Source organism: Schistocerca gregaria, unplaced genomic scaffold (assembly GCF_023897955.1).
Source record: "Schistocerca gregaria isolate iqSchGreg1 unplaced genomic scaffold, iqSchGreg1.2 ptg001171l, whole genome shotgun sequence".
Lineage (NCBI taxonomy): Eukaryota > Metazoa > Arthropoda > Insecta > Orthoptera > Acrididae > Schistocerca > Schistocerca gregaria.
The window spans coordinates 42,501-50,000 of NW_026062501.1; the positions used below are offsets into that span (position 1 = coordinate 42,501).

Here is a 7,500-nt window from a genome sequence, read left to right on the forward strand (position 1 = left end):
CGGACCTCCATCAGGGTTTCCCCTGACTTCGTCCTGGCCAGGCATAGTTCACCATCTTTCGGGTCCCAACGTGTACGCTCTAGGTGCGCCTCACCTCGCAATGAGGACGAGACGCCCCGGGAGTGCGGAGGCCGCCGCCCCGTGAAGGGCGGGGAAGCCCCATCCTCCCTCGGCCCGCGCAAGGCGAGACCTTCACTTTCATTACGCCTTTAGGTTTCGTACAGCCCAATGACTCGCGCACATGTTAGACTCCTTGGTCCGTGTTTCAAGACGGGTCGTGAAATTGTCCAAAGCTGAAGCGCCGCTGACGGGAGCGATTATTCCGCCCGAGAGCATCCCGAGCCAACAGCGGCGCGGGTCCGGGGCCGGGCCAGGTAGGTCCGTCATCCGGGAAGAACCGCGCGCGCTTGCCGGGAGCCCGAGCGCCCAAAGGGGCGAATCGACTCCTCCAGATATACCGCCGAGCAGCCAGCCAGGACACCGGGGCTCTGCCCAACAGACGCGAACCGAGGCCCGCGGAAGGACAGGCTGCGCACCCGGGCCGTAGGCCGGCACCCAGCGGGTCGCGACGTCCTACTAGGGGAGAAGTGCGGCCCACCGCACACCGGAACGGCCCCACCCCGCGGCGAGTGGAAAGGCAACCGGACACGACCCCGCCGCGGATTGCTCCGCGCGGGCGGCCGGCCCCATCTGCCGAGGGCGGGGGCCAGTGGCCGGATGGGCGTGAATCTCACCCGTTCGACCTTTCGGACTTCTCACGTTTACCCCAGAACGGTTTCACGTACTTTTGAACTCTCTCTTCAAAGTTCTTTTCAACTTTCCCTCACGGTACTTGTTCGCTATCGGTCTCGTGGTCATATTTAGTCTCAGATGGAGTTTACCACCCACTTGGAGCTGCACTCTCAAGCAACCCGACTCGAAGGAGAGGTCCCGCCGACGCTCGCACCGGCCGCTACGGGCCTGGCACCCTCTACGGGCCGTGGCCTCATTCAAGTTGGACTTGGGCTCGGCGCGAGGCGTCGGGGTAGTGGACCCTCCCAAACACCACATGCCACGACAGGCGGCAGCCTGCGGGGTTCGGTGCTGGACTCTTCCCTGTTCGCTCGCCGCTACTGGGGGAATCCTTGTTAGTTTCTTTTCCTCCGCTTAGTAATATGCTTAAATTCAGCGGGTAGTCTCGCCTGCTCTGAGGTCGTTGTACGAGGTGTCGCACGCCACACCGCCAGCCGGCTGTGCACGCTACCGAGAAAGTACCGGTATGCGAACCGCCAGGCGACGGGCGCGCATCGCACGTTTAAGGAGACGCGGCCGGCCACACAGGCGACCACGACACTCCCACGTCTCCGAAGCGGGACAAACGCCGCGCGCTTCAGTATACGTAGCCGACCCTCAGCCAGACGTGGCCCGGGAACGGAATCCATGGACCGCAATGTGCGTTCGAAACGTCGATGTTCATGTGTCCTGCAGTTCACATGTCGACGCGCAATTTGCTGCGTTCTTCATCGACCCACGAGCCGAGTGATCCACCGTCCTGGGTGATCTTTTCCTTTTCAGTCTCCCACTGTCTCTTTCAAGACAGTAGCATTTGCGGGACTGAGGCGTCTGACGGCCCCTGTTCCACTATTTTTTTTGTGTCCAACGGCCTCACAGCCGATGGGCGTCGTACGGCTCCACACCGGAGCGGACAGGCACTCGGGCGAACGTCATTCAAAACCGGCGCCAGGCGCCAGGTACCGCAGGCCAGCCGCTCCAGAGCTTCAGCGCTCGTACCACACAACAACAACACTTCCGCTAGTTTTGAGAGGCACGCGTGGTTCCGCACGCGGCGCACGGCCACTGCCGTACAGGTAGCGTGTTGCGCGACACGACACGCACATCGAAAGACATGCAGTCTAGTCGGTAATGATCCTTCCGCAGGTTCACCTACGGAAACCTTGTTACGACTTTTACTTCCTCTAAATGATCAAGTTTGGTCATCTTTCCGGTAGCATCGGCAACGACAGAGTCGATGCCGCGTACCAGTCCGAAGACCTCACTAAATCATTCAATCGGTAGTAGCGACGGGCGGTGTGTACAAAGGGCAGGGACGTAATCAACGCGAGCTTATGACTCGCGCTTACTGGGAATTCCTCGTTCATGGGGAACAATTGCAAGCCCCAATCCCTAGCACGAAGGAGGTTCAGCGGGTTACCCCGACCTTTCGGCCTAGGAAGACACGCTGATTCCTTCAGTGTAGCGCGCGTGCGGCCCAGAACATCTAAGGGCATCACAGACCTGTTATTGCTCAATCTCGTGCGGCTAGAAGCCGCCTGTCCCTCTAAGAAGAAAAGTAATCGCTGACAGCACGAAGGATGTCACGCGACTAGTTAGCAGGCTAGAGTCTCGTTCGTTATCGGAATTAACCAGACAAATCGCTCCACCAACTAAGAACGGCCATGCACCACCACCCACCGAATCAAGAAAGAGCTATCAATCTGTCAATCCTTCCGGTGTCCGGGCCTGGTGAGGTTTCCCGTGTTGAGTCAAATTAAGCCGCAGGCTCCACTCCTGGTGGTGCCCTTCCGTCAATTCCTTTAAGTTTCAGCTTTGCAACCATACTTCCCCCGGAACCCAAAAGCTTTGGTTTCCCGGAGGCTGCCCGCCGAGTCATCGGAGGAACTGCGGCGGATCGCTGGCTGGCATCGTTTATGGTTAGAACTAGGGCGGTATCTGATCGCCTTCGAACCTCTAACTTTCGTTCTTGATTAATGAAAACATACTTGGCAAATGCTTTCGCTTCTGTTCGTCTTGCGACGATCCAAGAATTTCACCTCTAACGTCGCAATACGAATGCCCCCGCCTGTCCCTATTAATCATTACCTCGGGTTCCGAAAACCAACAAAATAGAACCGAGGTCCTATTCCATTATTCCATGCACACAGTATTCAGGCGGGCTTGCCTGCTTTAAGCACTCTAATTTGTTCAAAGTAAACGTGCCGGCCCACCGAGACACTCAACAAAGAGCACCCTGGTAGGATTTAAACGGGGTCCGCCTCGGGACGCGAAAGCACCCCTTCGGCTCGCCCCACCGGCAGGACGTCCCACGATACATGCCAGTTAAACACCGACGGGCGGTGAACCAACAGCGTGGGACACAAATCCAACTACGAGCTTTTTAACCGCAACAACTTTAATATACGCTATTGGAGCTGGAATTACCGCGGCTGCTGGCACCAGACTTGCCCTCCAATAGATACTCGTTAAAGGATTTAAAGTGTACTCATTCCGATTACGGGGCCTCGGATGAGTCCCGTATCGTTATTTTTCGTCACTACCTCCCCGTGCCGGGAGTGGGTAATTTGCGCGCCTGCTGCCTTCCTTGGATGTGGTAGCCGTTTCTCAGGCTCCCTCTCCGGAATCGAACCCTGATTCCCCGTTACCCGTTACAACCATGGTAGGCGCAGAACCTACCATCGACAGTTGATAAGGCAGACATTTGAAAGATGCGTCGCCGGTACGAGGACCGTGCGATCAGCCCAAAGTTATTCAGAGTCACCAAGGCAAACGGACCAGACAAGCCAATCCGATTGGTTTTGATCTAATAAAAGCGTCCCTTCCATCTCTGGTCGGGACTCTGTTTGCATGTATTAGCTCTAGAATTACCACAGTTATCCAAGTAACGTGGGTACGATCTAAGGAACCATAACTGATTTAATGAGCCATTCGCGGTTTCACCTTAATGCGGCTTGTACTGAGACATGCATGGCTTAATCTTTGAGACAAGCATATGACTACTGGCAGGATCAACCAGGGAGCTGCGTCAACTAGAGCTGAGCAGCCGGCCGCCCGGGAGTGTGTCCCGGGGGCCCGCGCGAACACGCAAGCGTCCGCTCAATTATTCTGCAAACAGGAGGAGGCCGAGCTCCCCTGCACGATACACCTCGAAACCCTCTCAGGTCCCGGCGGCGCGCAGCGCCTTCCTAGGTACTTGGTCGGTTTCGAGAGAGGCGCAATCGCCCGGAGTTAGGCGAGTAGACGGTTTTAGTGCGAACACCCTTGCTCCCAACTGAGCTTGCCGCTGCCGACAGAGGCCCGGGAGCGTGCTGTCGTGGCATTGCCGGCGGGAGACAACACGCGCCACCTATGGTGACCGGCAGCTCCAACGCCAGCGCCACACAAGGGCAAAGCCCCACTTGGGTGCAGAAGCGAACTCTCCCAGCACAGCGCACGCGCCAACACGTCCGCACAACTGCGATACAAACCACCTGCGAGAACCGCTGGGGCGACCGAGCAGCAGACGGCGTCGCGGCGCCGAGTGCCAGGCGGCGGCGCATCCTCAACGCACACAGTCCTCAATCAGACCAGCACACTGCAGATGTCCACCGCGCTTCGCACCGGGCTCGGCTGAACCAACTTTGGCCGCCAGGCGCCGCGTGCAGGGTGCGCCGCAGCGTAGCTGCGCCGCCTGCCGGGCCCGTCGGCTGGCGCTCCTGCCACTCGGCGCCCCCCACCAGCCGCCTGTTGCGCGTGCGCCCACGCAGCGCGCGGCCAACACGCCGGGCGGCCCCCCTTCACCGGCCGGGAACAGTCCCACCAAGCCACCGCCGCGTATCGCTTCATACCCACATGGGCCTAGTCACGCGTGTGGATGTGGCGGGTACCGCTGAAACAACCGGTTAATAGCTGTACCGATCGTCGCCATCACAGATTCACCTCCAGCGTGAACAACCGCTCAACAACGGATTTCCAGTTCATTTGCGTATCTTGGGCAGTAAACGTAGATGTCCACCTACATTTGCGAATTCAACAATTCTTGCATGCCAGGATGTCATGTGTCACGACACGCTACATCAGACCACATACACACTGCGACATGTGCAGAAGAGAACACGTGGAAGGTGGCCCGCGCACGTATGCGATGTACCTTCCGCGATCCACTGTCAACCGGCATCTGCGGCATGTCCCAGATATGGAACGCGGTCCACCAGGGTAGCACTTTGTGTGAGGCAATACGACAAAGTCGGAATACACGCGTCACTACATCAGACGGCTCACGCTGACCTGACCTGACCTGACTCACCGCACCACCACCCCCAGCGACCCAGGGTGACATACAATGCGTTCGTACGTTCCTCCCACACGCCTCTACGGCGTACCACAGTGCAACCTAGCTGTTATTGGGAGACGAGACAAGTAGCATCAAGCACAACATATGGAAATTGAGATTCGACACCGTTGGGCACAGCCAGCGTACGGTCACACGTATCACACTACTTCACTCTGTACGTAACGACCGATGATCGGTACAGCGTGTGGGTTACGCGTACGACATCAGCGGACAATGGACACAGACCATACCACGACGTACACTGAGGGCGTCGACATCTGAATGCAACTGAACAGCTGCGAGGCTCATTTAACACTCAAACGCCAGACCGACCAGCTTGAGAGGACAGAGACACAAAGAGGGGGACAGAGGGGGACAGAGGGGGGGGAGGGGGGGGTCGGCGATATAGTCCTATTGCAGTACAATTGACAGTGGATAGCAGGAATATGTGGAAAGTAAGCAACACTCGCAAGACATCTACATGAGGATAACAACGACACCAGAGATTCCGAGCAGTGAACTATGTTAGGCAAAGGGACAACGTGGGTTAGGTTAAGGGACAACGTGGGTTAGGTTAAGGGACAACGTGGGTTAGGTTAAGGGACAACGTGGGTTAGGTTAAGGGACAACGTGGGTTAGGTTAAGGGACAACGTGGGTTAGGTTAAGGGACAACGTGGGTTAGGTTAAGGGACAACGTGGGTTAGGTTAAGGGACAACGTGGGTTAGGTTAAGGGACAACGTGGGTTAGGTTAAGGGACAACGTGGGTTAGGTTAAGGGACAACGTGGGTTAGGTTAAGGGACAACGTGGGTTAGGTTAAGGGACAACGTGGGTTAGGTTAATGGACAACGTGGGTTAGGTTAAGGGACAACGTGGGTTAGGTTAAGGGACAACTTGAGTTAGGTTAAGGGACAACTTGAGTTAGGTTAAGGGACAACTTGAGTTAGGTTAAGGGACAAATTGAGTTAGGTTAAGGGACAAATTGAGTTAGGTTAAGGGACAAATTGAGTTAGGTTAAGGGACAAATTGAGTTAGGTTAAGGGACAAATTGAGTTAGGTTAAGGGACAACTTGAGTTAGGTTAAGGGACAACTTGAGTTAGGTTAAGGGACAAATTGAGTTAGGTTAAGGGACAACTTGAGTTAGGTTAAGGGACAACTTGAGTTAGGTTAAGGGACAACTTGAGTTAGGTTAAGGGACAACTTGAGTTAGGTTAAGGGACAACTTGAGTTAGGTTAAGGGACAAATTGAGTTAGGTTAAGGGACAAATTGAGTTAGGTTAAGGGACAAATTGAGTTAGGTTAAGGGACAAATTGAGTTAGGTTAAGGGACAAATTGAGTTAGGTTAAGGGACAACTTGAGTTAGGTTAAGGGACAACTTGAGTTAGGTTAAGGGACAACTTGAGTTAGGTTAAGGGACAACTTGAGTTAGGTTAAGGGACAAATTGAGTTAGGTTAAGGGACAAATTGAGTTAGGTTAAGGGACAAATTGAGTTAGGTTAAGGGACAAATTGAGTTAGGTTAAGGGACAAATTGAGTTAGGTTAAGGGACAAATTGAGTTAGGTTAAGGGACAACTTGAGTTAGGTTAAGGGACAAATTGAGTTAGGTTAAGGGACAAATTGAGTTAGGTTAAGGGACAACTTGAGTTAGGTTAAGGGACAACTTGAGTTAGGTTAAGGGACAACTTGAGTTAGGTTAAGGGACAACTTGAGTTAGGTTAAGGGACAAATTGAGTTAGGTTAAGGGACAAATTGAGTTAGGTTAAGGGACAAATTGAGTTAGGTTAAGGGACAAATTGAGTTAGGTTAAGGGACAAATTGAGTTAGGTTAAGTGACAACTTGAGTTAGGTTAAGGGACAACTTGAGTTAGGTTAAGGGACAACTTGAGTGAGTTAGGTTAAGGACCAACTTGAGTTAGGTTAAGGGACAACTTGAGTTAGGTTAAGGGACAAATTGAGTTAGGTTAAGGGACAAATTGAGTTAGGTTAAGGGACAAATTGAGTTAGGTTAAGGGACAACTTGAGTTAGGTTAAGGGACAAATTGAGTTAGGTTAAGGGACAAATTGAGTTAGGTTAAGCGATAATCTGGTACAGCCACAGTTAGGTTAAGCGATAATCTGGTACAGCCACAGTTAGGTTAAGCGATAATCTGGTACAGCCACAGTTAGGTTAAGCGATAATCTGGTACAGCCACAGTTAGGTTAAGCGATAATCTGGTACAGCCACAGTTAGGTTAAGCGATAATCTGGTACAGCCACAGTTAGGTTAAGCGATAAACTGGTACAGCCACAGTTAGGTTAAGCGATAAACTGGTACAGCCACAGTTAGGTTAAGCGATAAACTGGTACAGCCACAGTTAGGTTAAGCGATAAACTGGTACAGCCACAGTTAGGTTAAGCGATAAACTGGTACA

General features: G+C 53.6%; 3 non-coding genes across 3 annotated transcripts in view; all 3 read right to left on the bottom strand.

Moving 5' to 3' along the window:
* The window catches only part of LOC126329342 (large subunit ribosomal RNA), a 4,222-nt gene extending 3,027 nt beyond the window's left edge, over positions 1-1,195 (bottom strand). Inside the window, exon 1 of the ribosomal RNA XR_007562221.1 lies at positions 1-1,195. This exon is cut by the window's left edge and continues 3,027 nt beyond it. This is a non-coding gene — a ribosomal RNA (large subunit ribosomal RNA).
* A 188-nt stretch (positions 1,196-1,383) lies between these two features.
* Positions 1,384-1,538, bottom strand: LOC126329343 (5.8S ribosomal RNA). Its single transcript, XR_007562222.1, has one exon. It is a non-coding gene; the product is annotated as a 5.8S ribosomal RNA (ribosomal RNA).
* A 362-nt stretch (positions 1,539-1,900) lies between these two features.
* On the bottom strand, positions 1,901-3,793 carry LOC126329328 (small subunit ribosomal RNA). Its single transcript, XR_007562208.1, has one exon. It is a non-coding gene; the product is annotated as a small subunit ribosomal RNA (ribosomal RNA).
* Positions 3,794-7,500: the final 3,707 nt, after the last annotated feature.